This window comes from Peromyscus eremicus, chromosome 2 (assembly GCF_949786415.1).
Source record: "Peromyscus eremicus chromosome 2, PerEre_H2_v1, whole genome shotgun sequence".
NCBI classification, from domain to species: Eukaryota; Metazoa; Chordata; class Mammalia; order Rodentia; family Cricetidae; genus Peromyscus; species Peromyscus eremicus.
This window is the reverse complement of record NC_081417.1, coordinates 82,790,357-82,806,982: the sequence shown is the minus strand read 5'-3', so window position 1 is coordinate 82,806,982 and position 16,626 is coordinate 82,790,357. Positions and strand designations below refer to the sequence as shown.

General features: G+C 39.8%; 1 protein-coding gene across 2 annotated transcripts in view; it reads left to right on the top strand.

Moving 5' to 3' along the window:
- Positions 1–16,626, top strand: part of Astn2 (astrotactin 2) — a 968,023-nt gene that overhangs the window by 733,559 nt on the left and 217,838 nt on the right. The window lies entirely within an intron of this gene.

The window sequence follows — 16,626 nt, the reverse complement described above, 5'->3', positions numbered from 1 at the left end:
AATCTGGGGACAGGTAATACCTGTTCCTGAATGTGAACACACATTACTAGTTAGGAATCTGAAGAAATCGGAAATATTATGTTTTCAAATTTAAAATTCCACCCAGCTGTGTGCCCCCTGCACGGTGATAAGACAATAAACAAAAACAGTAATATCCCTGAGCACTTTCTGACTAACTACAGCTAAGAACTTTACCGGTTCAGCCCAATCCTCGGAACAACTCTCTGAGATAAGGAAAGTGAGGCCTAAGGGTTAAATGCCAAAGCAACCTTTCAGAACCTGAATTTCAATCCAGCCTTCGGAAGCATACTTACCCTTGTTTTATCTTTTTATCTGTTTCTTTATCTCAAAGTAAAGTCAAGGGTTGTTGTGATGATTGAGTGAGGTTATGAATAATTCACACTTTATGAACAGTAGCTTTTTAAAAAAAAAAAAATTAGAATAAACTGGGCATAGTGCCCCATACTTGACATCCTAGCACTTGGGAGAATGAGCAAGGAAAGCTGACAGTTTAAAGGCAGCCTGTACTGTTCTAGCTTGCTACCTACTGCTGTGATAACGACCATGGCCAAAAGCAACTTAGAGAGGACAGGGTTTATTTGGTTTACACATCCTGATCCCAGTCCATCATTGAAGGAAGTCAAGGCAGAAACTCAAGGAGGCCGGGGACTTGGAGGCAGGAACTGAGGCAGGGATAAAAAGAAGGCTGTTCACTGGCTTATTCACCAAGCTTCTAGTTAGCTACCTTTCTTATATCCCAGGACCACCTGTCTAGGGGTGCCACAGCTCATATCAACCATCAGTCAAGAAAATGCCCACTTGTCCACAGGCCAATCTGATGGAAGTCTTTTCTCTGTTGAGGTTCCCTCATCTTGGATGTGTCTAGATTTGTGTCAAGTTGACAAAAAACTTACAGATACATAGTGAGCTACAGACCAACCTAGGTCCCACCACAATCCCTGTCTCAAATAAACAAAACAGGAAAGAAGTTGTAAATAGCTCTGACAACCTGTCATACAGCTAGTTCTGTTGTCCCAGGTCTCTGCATGTCAGATATCAGGAGAGGAAAGATGATTGGATATTGTATTTCTCTATTGTTTTTGCTCCCAAAAGAATTGAGTCAAATGTGAATAACTATGCTCTGCAAACACAGATTCCTGTTGTCCAAAATAACACACCCCACTGTGCAAGGGGCCTATGTACATTTATATTCACAGAACAAAAGAGTCCTAAGTCAACACACTTACCAAATGCATTGTGCGGGATATCAGATAGACAAGCTGCAGCATGCTAGGGAAACTCTTTTATGTTTTCCAGATGTTATAACATTCTTTTAGAATTAGTGGAAACTAGTGGTCTGCTAAGTTTAATAATACATTCCAATAGTTTTACTTCATAGTCACAAGGATTTTAGGTCAGATTCAGAGGTTGGTAATAAATGGCTATTAAGAGGACCAAAGATTGGACTTTAGTTATCCATTTGCCTATGTTTCTGTCACCTTCACCAGTGAGCTGCAAAATCCCTGAAGGACATTGTCTGCTTACAACCACATCTGTTAGCACAGTGTCTAGCATATAAGATTTTCAGAATAAATGAGCCAGACTCAGACATGTGACTTTAGGAAAATTACGTCCTTGTCTGACCCGGGGCTATTGTAGCTGCAAAAGGACCCAGTGGGATAAAACTAGTAAGAGTTGGACATTTTCTGAGCACTTCATAGACACTCATGTATCATAACTGAGCTTTTCAATGATACGGTAGGTATATACAAGAACTATATAGCATGTTAAATTTACCTCCTGGAAGCATAGAGCTAGAGACCAAAACTAGGTCACTCAGGTCCATGAAATGCTCTAAACCACCCTCCATAAACAACCTCCATTTTATAAAAGGAGCTATCTTTCTATTTTTTCTATTTTGTTAAGTAAACAAATACTCAAAAGAGCTGATGAGAAGTTATAGTGCTAAATCAAGGAATATGCCACAGAATTGACTATGATCACATGGGGATTGCTTTCCTCTATCTGGAGCCATTCTGAGCAGCAGCACCAGCAAAGAACATGATTTCCCTTTGTTCTGTATTTCTGTCACATCAGAGGCTTGCTGTGGTGTCTTCCTCTAGACAGGTAGGGAAGCCTTCTGAAAAGGGTCCTAGGGTACTTCGACTCACTGTATTGTAGGTAGAGCACATGGGAGAACTACTGTCAAATGGTTTCTGAATTAAATTCAATTCTAGAACAAGGGGGTAAGAATTAGTATTCTGTTTTCTAAAAACTACAATCAACAGCTGTAGAGGTTTAAATAGGTATGACCACCATAGACTCATTTGTTAGAAAGCTTGACCCATAGGGTGTGGCATTATTAGAAGGTATGGCCTTGTTGGAGTAGGTGTGACCCTGTTGGAGGAAGTGTGTCACTGTGGGGCCAGGTTTTGAGATCTCATATGCTCAAGCTACACCCAGTGTGGTACATAGTCTCCTGTTGCTGCCTGCATATCAAAATATAGAATGTTTAACTATCTCTCCAGGACCATGTCTGTCTGCATGCTGCTATGTTTCCAGCTATAATGATAATGGACTAAACCTTTGATCTGTAAGCCAGGCCCAATTAAATATTTTCCTTTATAAGAGTCACCATGATCATGTGTCTATTCACAGTAATAGAAACCATAAGACAAGTTAGTACCAGGTACTGGAGTGATAGGCCTGACCATGTTTTTGTTTGTAGGAATATGGACTTTGGGAGTTTGGATGAGTAAAGCTTTAAGTGGGGCTTGTAGCTGAAGTTTATCTGTGCCCCACCCAGTCCACAGCCACTCAGACCCAAGTAAACACACAGAGGCTTATATTAATTAAAACTGCTTGGCCATTAGCTTAGGCTGACTACTGACTATCTCTTACACTTAAACTCAGCCCATTTCTGTTAATCTATATGTTGCTATGTGTTCCATGGCTTTACCTGTGTGCCATTACATGCTGCTACCTGCAAAGTGGGCTGGCATCTCCTGACTCAGCCTTCCTCTTCAAAGAATTCCCTTGTCTGCTTATCCTGCCTATACATCCTGCCTGGCTACTGGCCAATCAGTGTTTTATTAAACCAGTGTACAAGAGCATTATTCCACAGCAGGGGCTTAATTGGCCATACTAGTAGGAGCATGGAAGACAATGGTACTGTACTGTGGAATAAATCTTCTTGTACACAGTAAAGAGTTGTCAGTTGAACTGGTTAAATAAAATGTTGATTGGCCAGTATCCAGGCAGGAAATATAGGCTGGGCAACCAAAATAAGAATGCTGGAAAGAAGAAGTGATATTCAAATCTTAAATGGTGTTTTTAATTTAAAAAAAAAAAAACCCTTGGAGTCTGATATTGGGTGAAAACTGAAAGATCAGAGAAGCAGAGCAAGCCACAGCCAATTTCACCTGGTCACCTCCTCAGCCAATCCTGTTTCCAAAAATTCTCAGACTGAAAACCTCTGAGTCCTCACCCAAAAGGGTCTCAGCTGAACTGCCTTTTTCCTATCTTTTTGTGCCTTATATACTTTTCTCTGTCCAGCCATGTCACTTACTGGGGTTAAAAGTGTGTATGTTTCCTAGCACTGGGATTAAAGGTGTGTGCCACCACTGCCTGACCTCTATGTCTAATCTAGTGGCTGGCTCTGTCCTCTGATCCCCCAGGCAAGCTTTATTAGGGTACACAATATATCACCATATTTCTCCTTTTCTGTCTAAAATAATAAAAGAAGGTTATAACTAATATAAGAAAAACTATGTACAATAAGTATATACAATATATACAGTCAAGAATTACATTAACAATGTCTAATCCATTAACATTTGACAGAGTCAGAGAAAATGCTCCATTATTTATTCTATTTTGGTGAGTCCAAAAAGTTGTACCTGACTTACTTTCTATCCTATTATCAATACAAAACTTTCTTTTGATGTCTTCCAAACTTACATACTTTACACCTCTTTAGTGAGTTTCTTTTCTGAATTTGTTAACAAGGAAAACTATAACTATCTAATTTTCAACTCCCTCAGAGACCAGAGAAGGAAATAATATTACCTAAGTAAGCAAGAAGTGCAAACAAATGACTTTCAAAAAATGTGAGAAATGACAGAAACAGTTGGCTGCCTGGACAGCCACCCAAGCCTTCTCTGCAACATTGGCACATCCATCTTCAGCCTACAGGCCTAGCATATCTAACAGAGTCATCTGTGAAGCAAGATATTCTGAAGGACCTTCCTACCTTGTCTTGGCAAGATTCAGCTGTCCTTTTTTCCCCCTGCTTGTCCATTTTGGACAGCATACTGTCAGCAATTGAGGCAAGGTCATTTTCTTGCCCAGTGGCTAACTTGCCACAAAGAAAGTAAACTCCATATGGAGTTTCTTCAATGCCCATCATCTTCTCTGAAGTAGATTAATGCTGCCAGGAGCAGACATGTCTCATAGTCATTAAAAAAAGTAAACAATCTATGTCATTAAAACATCTAAATGCCATATTCTGTAGATCTCTGAAGTGTTTGAAGATGACCTGTATATCTAAAATATATCTCTGTTTGACCTTAAAAACATACCTAACAAGTTCGATTGTAATAGGTGACTAACTATTAACTTGCATTTCTTTATATCCTAATTAGTTGGTAATAACTTTCAAGGACTAGAAATTTGCATAACATTGTTAAATGAACTGTATAGGTACAATACTGTGAACAAGATTAGAAAAGTATGTACAGTGTTTTCTAACAAAATTAATCTCAAATTTTTATCAATATACAAAATTTGTATACAATATACAAAAATCCAATCCAATGCAAATATTTAAAACTAGTAGTTGCTTTCTAAAACAAAATTTAATAATCTACCTTTTTATCTGATCATACCTATATTCTTTCTTTTTTCTTTTCATAATAGAGTCAATAATCTACCCTTTATCGATCATTTTTAAATTTTTTTTCAGAGTAGATTCAATTATATACCTTTATCTTATCATATCTATATCCTCTTTTTTTTTCTTTTTAGAGTAGATTCAATAATCTATCCTTTATCCTCTTTTTTTCTTTTTCCCTTTTTTCAAACAAGAACCATAAATCTAATCTCCTTTGTTTAACCTTCCTCTCTCTCTCTCTTGACCATTATCAATTAACAACTTCCAACCAACCATCCTAAACAATGACAGTTATCCATAACCCACTGAATAACCAAAAACCACCCACCCCACCTCTTGGGAATGTGGGCATCATGTTCTTAAAATTACTTCCTGCTGTCTGGGGATGAAGGCATATTTAGGGAACCTTGAAAAGAAAATTTTTAGGTTAATTGTCAAGTCCTGGGAGAGTTGGCTGTATCATTTGTCCAGTCTCTGCATAATGGGAAAGTGCAGGGCTTATCTCAAGTCCTTGTTCAAGTAGTCTGTGAGGTTGGATCCTCTCAGCTAGCCATCTCAAAATTGTCCTGAGCAGTTTGTATTCCAAAGCCGATCTTTAGGTGGTATTTGTCAGCTTAGTGATAGTATCATTGTCCTGATGGAATCATTGTCATGGTGTCCCATCATCTTTTTGGAGACTTCAAAGATTGTATTAGGTCAGATTATTCCTTTTCTTGGTAATTTTTTTCCAGGTAGTTCTCCCTTCTTCTTTGGATGCTTGTTTGTCCAAAAGTCTTTAAATTCCTCAAGATAGTTGTTTGCATTTTCTTAAAAAGACAAAAACAAAACCCTTCCCCAACCCTAACTTTGGGGAGTTTCCAAATTTGATTTATGGTTTTTCCTTAAATTTTTGTTTTATCTTCTAAAGGTGTTCTATCATCCAGAGCAGTATGGTTTCTTACAATAGTCATTAGGTTCTTTAATTTCTCTGGGAATGAGTTTCTTCCACAATGACAGGAAAGGCCTGAACCAAATTTGTCATGGGGGCCTGCAAGAGGCCCCTCAGGGAGTTTTCCAATGGCAAAGGCAAAGGGTTACCTTGTCTGTTCCTTGTTGATCTATATTCATTAGTCCAGTGTTTGCCTTTGCCACACCTTCTGCATAAACCAGAAAGGAGTTGTGTCCTGTTGGGATTATTCCTTGAAAACACATTGTTTCTAGGAACTCCCTCTTTACAGTCCCTTTTTAGGGACTGTACCTCATTTGAAACATCTGACATTACTATTTTTCTTCAAACCTCTGGAAATCACCTCTCCTATCCAAGTATCATCATGGCCATGAGATTCAATATTCATTGTATCTCAGATTCATTCCTCCAAAGATCCTGATCTTGCCTTTAAAGGCCTAATTACTCTTTTGCATTGTGCATTAGCATTTTCAAAAGCCAGAGATTCAATTATTATCTGTCTAGCTTCTGAATTTTGTATCATTCCATTTACTGCTGAAGACAGCCTTTGTAAGAAATAAGTGAAGGTTTCTTTTGGGCCCTGTGTAACTTTTATAAATGACTCAATTTTCTTTCCTACTTCTTCAATTCTGTCCCAAGCATTCAAGACTGCCATTCGGGATAAAGCTAGGGTGTGGTCATCATATAGAGATTGTCTTTCTACATTAGCATAATCTCCCTCTCCAAGAAGTTGATCTTGGGAGATTTCCATAACTCTAGCTCTACTTCATTGTTCAACGGTTTTGGCCTTATCTTGCCACCAGATCCTCCATTGTAATTGGGGACCAGCTTCTAAAACAGCTGTAACTAAACTCTCCAGTCTTTAGGGATAATTCTATTATGCGTTGATCGTGAGTTTAACATCTGCTTCACAAACAGGCAACGCATACCATATGACACTATGGCTCCTTTGAATCGCCTCAAACCTAACATTTGTACAGGAGTCCAGTCAACTCTTACACAGCCTTGAGCATTTAGCAGTTCCTGTAAGATTACTGGATAGATTAAGGTTGGCTATTTGAAAGCCTTAGGCTGTTTCTCTATAACCATATAATGCAATGCTGAGATTGATTCTTCTGTCTGGGTCTGAATATCTCTATAATCTGTTTTAACAAGTTTTTCTAAAACTTTTATCTTGGCACTCATATTAACCAACTTTTTTAAGGATAAAACAAAAATGATCAAACAAATAATATTTATAATTAACATTACATCTATCTCATCAACATTAATTATCCTCTCATTTAATTATTCTATTTTCAGAACGTCAATCGTACTATCAAACAGAGACCAAACACTCTCCATTGTAAAAATGTTTCCTGTTTTTTAATGTGGGGGAAAAAACTTTCTTTTAACTAATTTCTCCCTTTAAGAAATCTTAATTGACTCACCAAATCTGCTGATAATGATGATTCAGATGATGGTGTGGTAGCAGCCCAAGGAGGGGGCCCAGGGAAAGCCAGAACCCACCAGGAGAAGAAAGAAGCCAAAAAGCCAGCTTTCTGCATGGGGGAACATGCAAGAGCAGCGGATTCTGGGGGTGTTTGGAGCTTGAGCCTAAGGAGTTTGCTGCAGAGGGGCTGCAACAGAAACTTAGTGGGGTGAAGACTCTGGCCATGTGCAGCTCAGGCTTAAGCTGGGGCCCAAAAGACAACAGGCAAGTGGCTTTTTCATGAATTTGTGCCCCACAAGTTGGACACCAGATGTTGTTCAAATGTTAAATGTTCTTATAATAAAAATGTCTTACTGTATGCTGTGAATATACGTTGCTGTGACTGGTTAATAAAGAAGCTGCTCTGACCTATGGTGAGTCAGGTTATAGCCAAGCAGGAAATCCAAGAGAGAGAGAGGACGAAGAAAGGCAGAGGCAGAGGAGCCAGCTAGCCACCACCCAAGGAGCAGCAAGATGCCAGCAGACCAGTAATGCCACGGCCACATGGCAATACATAGATTAATAAAAATGGATTAATTTAAGATGAAAGAGCTAGTTAGCAAGAATTCTTAGCCATAGGCCATATAGTTTGTAATTAGTACTAAGCCTCTGAGTGATTATTTTATAAGTGACTGTGGGGTAGGACGGGACCAGAGAAATTTACCACTACAAGGAAGGGCAGGGTCAGGAGTTGTCACTAGGCAGATGCAAGGGAAGCAAGATGAGAATGTTGTATTAAGAAAAGGTACCAAGTCAAGTGGCTAAACATAGATAAAAATTATGGATTAATTTAAGTGTAAGAGCTAGTTATAATAAGCCTGAGCTACAGGCCAAGAATTTGTAATTTATATTACTACTCGTCAATTATTTGAGAAGTGGCTACTATGTATTTGGGAGCTGCTGTTGGGACAGAAACTTCTACCTATAGTACTGAGGGTGATTTGAACTGTGGGGGCCTGGCTCAAGAGGTTTCAGAGGAGAAGAATTTTAGTATGTTGCCTAGAGACTGTTCTTGTGATATTTTGGCAAAGAATGTGGCTGCTTTTTGCCCTTGCCTGAAAAGTTTGCCTGAGGCAAAATTGAGGAGTATTGGATCAATTCCTTTGGCAGAGGAAATTTCAGAAATAGCCTAGTAGTGACTCTGTCATGTGGTTACTAGTGTTCATTCTTACTGAGATTTATAACAAAAAGGAGCAAACTGAGCAGGTAAAAATACACAATGTACAGAATGAGGAGAAAAGGGGCACTAGGAAGTGGAATGGAGGTAAGTGCTATATTCAAAGATACAAACAGATTAAAGAAAAGTTGGATGTTAAATGGAATAAAGGGAATGGTTATAGGGTAAAAGGGCCAGTCAAAGAAACCCACCCTGGCCCTGAAACTAGACCCAGTGAAAGAAACCCACCATGGCCCTGAAACCAGAGCCAAAGAAACACACTTTGGCCCTAGAACCAAATTCAGTGAAAGAAACACACCCTGGCCCTGAAACTAGAACCAAAAGGCTGAAAAGACCAATGAAAGAAACACACTTTGGCTCAGAAACCAGAGCCAAATCTGCTCCTGACTAGGAGAGCACAAAACCAATCAATCCCTGAGCAGGAAAACCTACCAATCCTTGAGCAGAAACCAACCAATCTAGCCAAACAGCTTGTCTAAACTCAAGGGGATTGAAATATAACCAATTTCCACCCTGAAAAATCTTCTCCCTGGAAAAACTCCGCCCCAAGAATCCCTATGTAAAACCTGAGCCCCATCAGTTTGCTGCTGCCTTTTTCTACCCTGGCAGAGGCAGCCACCCTCCTGGATTCTTCCCTTCTAATAAATCTCTTGAATGAGGTTTGGGTGAGACCTTCTTTCTTTGGAATGGAGTGGAGCAGAGAAGTAAGTCTCTTGCTGGATCAGAGTGCAGCAGAACTGTAACAACTGTAGGTCAGATCAGAACTGTATGTAACAACTTCTCTGGGGAAGCCCTCCCCTGCTGGAGCAAAGTTGTTGCACTGGAGAAACCTTTCCTTGGAGCAGGGATGTAGCTGCAGTGCTTAAGAGTTACTTTGTGGTTCTCCTTGGCTCCTGACTGCCAGGATCTCTTTCCATCCATGCTTACAGTGGTGACCTAGGGACAGACCACACCCAGCACAGATTTCATCTTGTGAAAAGGAATTAAGGAAAACCTTAGGTCCAGTCTTGGTAGTACAGGCCTTTTAATCTAACACTAAATTAGTTTCAATCTAACACTAAAGACACAGAGTCATGCAGATCTCTGAGTTCAAGGCCAGCCTGGTCTACAGAGCAAATTCCAGGGCAGCCAAGCTTAGGCAGTGAAGGAAACCATGGAAATCAGAAAGCTGGTAAAAATTTAGCAACAGCAACCAGCAACCAGCAGAACTTGGCAGCTTCAGTCATGTGGTTCTGGCTTTACAGAGTCAAGGACACAAGAAAGGGGTCATGGAATCCCCATCTCTGACTAAGGAAAGCTGCTGAGGCTAGGTTTGTGGCAGGGGTGTCCCTGCATGGAAGCCTAGGAAAGCCATTGCATGAAGCTGTGGAGGTGAAACCTGGATTGCCTTGGAGACTCCAAGATGTTGGAGATGCTAGAGTTATGGAATAGGGGCCAAGAAGGGCTGCTGACTGGGAGTGGAACCAGCCCAAGAGAAAGAAGTGTGTTGCAGTCAACAAAGCTGAAAGGAGTTAGAGATTCCAGGACTGTTTTGACATCAGACATAGAGATGCAGAGTTTGGTGTTTGCCCAGCTGGTTTTTGGTCTTGTTTTGGTCCAATATTATTTCATTGTGCTCACTTTCCTCCCTTTTGGAATGGTAATGTATATCCTATGCCATTATGTGTTCAAAGTATGCAATCTGGTTTTATATTTGATTTTATAGGGTATTATCATATCATTTCTATATCCCCACTTTTCTTTTTAGAATAAGATCTCTAAATCTAATCTCCTTTTAGTGCTTTTTTAAAATATTACCAATAAAAACTTATAACTAATTCCCCTTAAATGATAATAAATGTCCATAACTTATTTTTTGGGAATGTGGGCATAGTTTTTTAGACTATTTCCTGTTGATAAAGGGCACTGGTAATCTTTGAAGGAAACTTGAGAAAGTCAGGATAATTGTTAAGTCGTGGCTGTAGTATTTTGTGAGGCTAGATCATCTCAGTGAGCAGCCTGGAAGCTGTTCTGGATGCTGGATCACTTTGACCATCTGTTTTCATTGGTGTCTAGTCCTCTGGCTCTGAAAATACATAAACTTTTAAAAGTAACATACATATCTACATTAATACAACTATAGACTATTATTCATAAGTTAGCCAAAGATGATTTTTTTTATGTATGAGCAGGTAAAATATGTTATGTGTCTTGTAGTTCTTTTAGGTTTATTTTTTTATGTTTGTAGCCAGGATTTTCAGGGTGTCTTCCTGGATCAAAGCTGATCATCTTTAACCTGGAATGAATCCACAGCCTCTCATTTCCTGTGGAAATAAAAGCATAACCTCTCTCCCAGAGTAACATTATCATTTGGCTTAAATTTTGAAGTCAACTTATTTTAAAATCTATGGGTTGGTTGAATCTAGAAGGTTTTATAATCCAGTGTCTCTAAGCAGCCAAAAATTTCAAAGACAACAAAATGATACACAGGATCCAGATTCTCTGTGTATTCCCCATCTTTATGTGACTTGCTTCTTTTAAGAAATTTATTACTTTAAGCCGGGCGGTGGTGGCGCACGCCTTTAATCCCAGCACTCGGGAGGCAGAGCCAGGCGGATCTCTGTGAGTTCGAGGCCAGCCTGGACTACCAAGTGAGTTCCAGGAAAGGCGCAAAGCTACACAGAGAAACCCTGTCTCGAAAAACCAAAAAAAAAAAAAAAAATTAGCCGGGCGGTGGTGGCGCACGCCTTTAATCCCAGCACTCGGGAGGCAGAGCCAGGCGGATCTCTGTGAGTTCGAGGCCAGCCTGGACTACCAAGTGAGTTCCAGGAAAGGCGCAAAGCTACACAGAGAAACCCTGTCTTGAAAAACCAAAAAAAAAAAAAAAAAAAAAAAAAAAAAAAGAAATTTATTACTTTAAAACTATATTTTTTATGACTGTCTATCCCTTCTCTTTCTCTCCTAAGCCTGTATATATTTTAAACACATTGTAAGCCTTTTAAAGGTTTTTTTTTTCTTTTGAATCTGTCTTACTGCAGATCTCTATCTTTTTCTGACTACATGACTCTTTAAACTGCTAAATGATGTGGCTAGGACTTCCACCTCTGCCCTGGGTGCTGGCTCTGTCCTGCCTGGTTCCCTAGGAGCCCAGCTTCATGGTGGAGGCACTGATGAAAGCCATGTTCACAGCCCCAATTCTGGGGAGCTTCTGGGTCCATGCTGCCATTGAGTAGCACACTGCTGCCTGCTGCTTACAAACCCCATCCAAGTGTTCAGTAACAGGGCCTCTCAAAAGAGCCATGACACTTTTGCTGCTTGCACTGAGCCAGGAAGCTGTCTCTTAAAGGAGGTGTGCCTCTGCTTGCCGCCAGCAAGCAGCCTACCCGAGAGAAGATGCTTACCAAGAAACAATGCTTTTCTCTGTTCTTTTGTTTGTTTAGAGTCCAAAAAAACAAAAACAAAAACAAATGAACAAAAAAAAAACTTTCTCAGGTTTTATGTAGAAATTCTTGATTAATGTTTGGGTGTCATATGTAGGTGGAGTTTTCCCATCCTGGCAGCTGCTTCCAAATTATCATACAGAGGCTTATATTAATTGTAAATGCTCAGTTGATAGCTTAGGCTTGTTACTAGCTAATTCTTACATTTAATTTAATGCATCTCTAATAATCTATGTATTTCCATGTGGCTTATGGCTTGTTACCTCATTTTGTACATGCCCTGCTCCTTGTGTGTCTGGCTGGTGATTCCTCTAACTCCACCCTCCTCCTTGCGATCATTCTCAGTTTGGCTTTACCACCTAACTTCCTGCCCAGCTACCAGCCTGACAGCTTTTTATTAATCAATGAGAGTAATACATAGTCACAGTGTACAGAAGAATTATTTTACAGCAGGCTCTGTAGACCACACTGGCCTCAAACTCAGAGATTCCCCTGACTTTGCCTCCTGAGTACTGGATTAAATGAATTAAAGGCATGCACCACCATGACCCAGCTAATGTTGGATATTATTATCATTGCTAATCTCAACAAAAGAATCTCTTTCCTTTCCTCATTACCAAATTAATTATGATAGGAAAGAAGAGTGAGTGTCTTGCTTGCAAAATATAGAGAATAAAAGAATAAGAAACTTATATTCTAATGTTTCATGAGCAAATTTGTCTGAGAATACCTATTTATAATTTTAATAAAAGAATTTTCATGAAATAATATAAATTCATATATTTCAGTCTATCTCCATTGTTTGTCTACCTGTACAATAAGTGACCTACCCTGTAATACTTGAAGTCACATACATGTATTATCTCAAAGTTTCTATGATTTAAGGAATCCAACTACAGATTTTCTGGCCCCCATGTTTCATAGCATCAAGGTTGAGGTCAAGTTCTTGGCTAGGTTGGGAGTCTCAGATGAAGGTTGGAATTGATGAAGTATCCATTTCCAAGACCATTTTAATAGCTGTCGGTAGATTCAGTTCCACTGGACAGAGACAGTCTCTAGTGTTCGATCCTATCACCTTTATTCCTCATATGTTTTTTACATCATTGTATATTGAATATTCTATGTTTTGAAAGTGAGAACAGGTCATAACTATTATAAAATTTAAAATATAATACTGAGAAATAATAAACTGCTCTTATTAAAGAATTCTAGCCTTAGATAGCATGAAGATAGTAAGTAGGGTTGCCATGGCATGGGGAAAATATTACAAAAGAAATATCTGGTAGAGGATTTTAGGAAATTTAAAAAAAAATCTTAAAATGCAGCTATAAGAAAATAGGCAGGGCCTTGGGAGATGGCTCAGTGGGCAAAGCACTGAAGCATGAGGACCTGAATTTAGAAGCGCTGAGAATGGTGCTGTAGCACACCTCTAATCCTAGTACTAGGAGGTGGAGACAGGAGGATCTTGTGGACTCACTGGTCAGCCAGTCTAGCCAATTAATTTCAGTGATAGATCATGTTTCAAAAAATAAAGTGTGGGACTATAGCCAAAGATAGCCAACATCAACTCCTGGTCTCCATGTGCATGCACACGGATGTGTACACCCCCTCTCCCCACGTATAATGTGTGTGCATGTGCATGTACGCACACACACACACACACACAGAGACAGAGACAGACAGACAGACAGACACAGACAGAAAGATAGAGAGACAGAGACAGAGACAGAGTGACAAAAACAGACAGAGACAGAGAGAGTCAGAGATACAAATGAAAAGATACAGGAAAAAGCAAACATCTTGATTTATAAGATGGATCAAAACCTTAATAGATAGCTCACCAAAGAAGATACACAGATGGCAAAAGTATACTTCATATCACCAAGGAAAAAAACATAACTATAACAAGACACCTCCACATGACTATTACAACACCCAAACCCAGAACACTGACAACACCAAAGGCAGCTGTTGACAGGAACTGCACCACTAGGGAACCTCATTCATTGCTGGGGGTGGGGTGGGGGGGACAAATGACATAGCCATTTTAAAAGACAGATTGGAAGCTTTCCACAAAGCAAACTATACTCCCATCATGAGACTCAGCAGCCATGTTCTCTAGTATTCATCTGAAGAAAGTGAAAACATATCTGCACAGAGCTTGCCCATGGATCTCTTTAGAAGCTTTATTTGTAATAAAACTTGGGCACGTCAAGTGTTGTTTGCTACATAAACAGAGAAACTGTGGAATATCTTCTGGTCCACATGCCTCAATGAATGTAAAAAAAAAATAGTTCCTAAGTCACGAAAATACATGCAGGAAATGTAAGCCAAAGAAAATAATCTAAAGGGATAATTTTAAATAGTTCCAACTACATGCCATTGTGGACAAATCAAAACTGTAGAGACCCCAAAATATCAGTGGTTGTCATGGGTTGAGCAGGAGTGAGAAAGCAATAAGTAGAACATTGATAATATTTTAAGGCAGTGAAAATACCCTGTATGACACACTCATCATGGGTACATGTCATTATATATTTATCCAAACCTGTAGAACAGCATCAGGAATCCCTCCTAATATAAACTGTGATCAATGGGTGATTATAATATATCTGTGAAGGCTTATAATTTGTATTATATCACACTTGTGGGAGTTGTGATAATGGAGGACAGTTATGCTTAGATTAGGATGGGAGCATAAGGAAATTCCTGTACCTTCCTCTTAATTTTGCCATGAACCAAAAATGCTCTAAAATTGTTTTTAAAACAATACAAGTGAGCATACTTGTAAAAGAAAGGTAATGGTACTGTGGTGGTTTGAATGAAAATAACCCCCATAGACTCATGGGGAGTGGCATTATTAGAAGATGTAGCTTTATCAGAGGAAGTGTGTCACTTGGGGTGGGCTTTGAGGTTTCAGATGCACAAACCAGGCCCAGTGTCAACCTTTCTGCTGCCTCAGGATACAGATGTAAAACTCTTAGCTACTTCTCTAACACCATATCTGCCTTCATGCTGCCATGCTTCCAGCCATGATGGTGATGGACTAAACCTCTCAGAAGTTGGTACCAGAGACTGAGGTATTGTTATGACAGGCTAGACTATGCTTTTGTTTGGAGGAATATGGAACAGTTTGGGACTTTGGTCTAGAGAAGCTATTGAAAATTTTAAGTTGTACTTAATGGGCCATATTAGCAGGATCATGGAAGACAGTGGTGCTGAGGGTTATTTGAACTATGGGGGCATGGCTCAAGAGGTTTCAGAGGAGAAGAATGTTAATATGTGGCCTAGAGATTGATCTTGAGGTCTTTTGATGAAGAATGTGACTGTTTCTGCCCTAGCCCCTCAAAAAACCTCCCTGAGACTAAATTGGATGGTTTTGGATTTATTGCATTTTCAGAGGAGATTTAAAAAACATCCCAGTCATGTGGTTATTAGTGGCTAGTCTTAGGCGGATCTGTAATGAAAAGGTGCAAGCTGATCAAGGAAAATACAAAATGTACAATTTGAGGAGAAAATGGCCACCAGAGAGTGTAAACAAGTTAAGTCCTGTGTTCAAGGAGACAAATAGAATAAAGAAAAGCCTGAAGCTAAGGGGAATAATGGAAGTTGTGACCTAAGGGTGAGACCCCACCCTGCTAAGCTTCCATTGTATGAAAAGGAATTAAAGAACAGTTTAGAGCCAGGTGTGGTGATGAATGCCTTTAATCCCAGCACTAGGGAGGCAGAGGGTGATGAATTTGTGAGTTCAAGGCCAGCCTGGTCTACAGAGCAAGTTCTAGGACAGCCAAGCTTAGGCAGTGAAGGAAACCATTGAAAACAGAAAGCTAGTGAAAATATATTTGAATGAGGGGGCCATATTCCAGCCCCAGCAAGCAGCAGTCTTTGGCCACATGGTTCTTGCTTTAGAATCAAGGATATAACAGATGGGTTATGGAATCTCCATCCACAACTAAGGAAAGCTGCTGAGGCCAGGTGTGTGGAAGGGATGTCCTTGTGCAGAGGCCTGAGAGGCCATTGCATGAAGCTATGAAGGCTAAGCCTGGATTGCTGATAGAGACCCTAAGATGTTGGAGATGCTAGAGTTGTGGAATACCTGCTGAGGAGAGCTGCTAACTGGGGGTGGAACTAGCCCAAGAGAAAGAAATGTGTTGCAGTCAGCAAAGTTAGAAAGAGTTGGAGATCTGAAAGGCACTTTGACATCAGACATGGAGATGCAGTGTTTGATGTTTGCCCAGCTAGTTTTGGGTCTAATTTTGTTCCAGTATTTCCTCACTATGTTCCCTTTCCTCCCTTTTGGAATGATAATGTATACCCTGTGTCATTATATCTTAGAAGTATGTGATATGCTTTTTGATTTTGATTTTATAGGGGATTACAGTTAAGAGATTGCCATGAGTTTCAGAACAGACTTTGGACTTTTAAACATTGTTTAGACTGTGGGGACTTTTGAAGTTGGACTAGATGCATTTTGCATTCTGATATGGCTATAAGCCTATGGGGCCAGGGAGTGCAATGTTGTTGTTTGGATGATAATTGCCACCATAGATTCAGAGGGAGTGGTACTATTAGGAGGTATGGCCTATTGCAGAAAGTGTGTCACTAAGGGTGGGTTTTGAGGTTTCAGATGCTCAAGCCAGGCCCAGTATCACTCTTTCTTCCTGCTGCCTGCCAATCCAGAGGTAGAACTACTTCTCCAGCACCATGTCTGCCTGTGTGCTG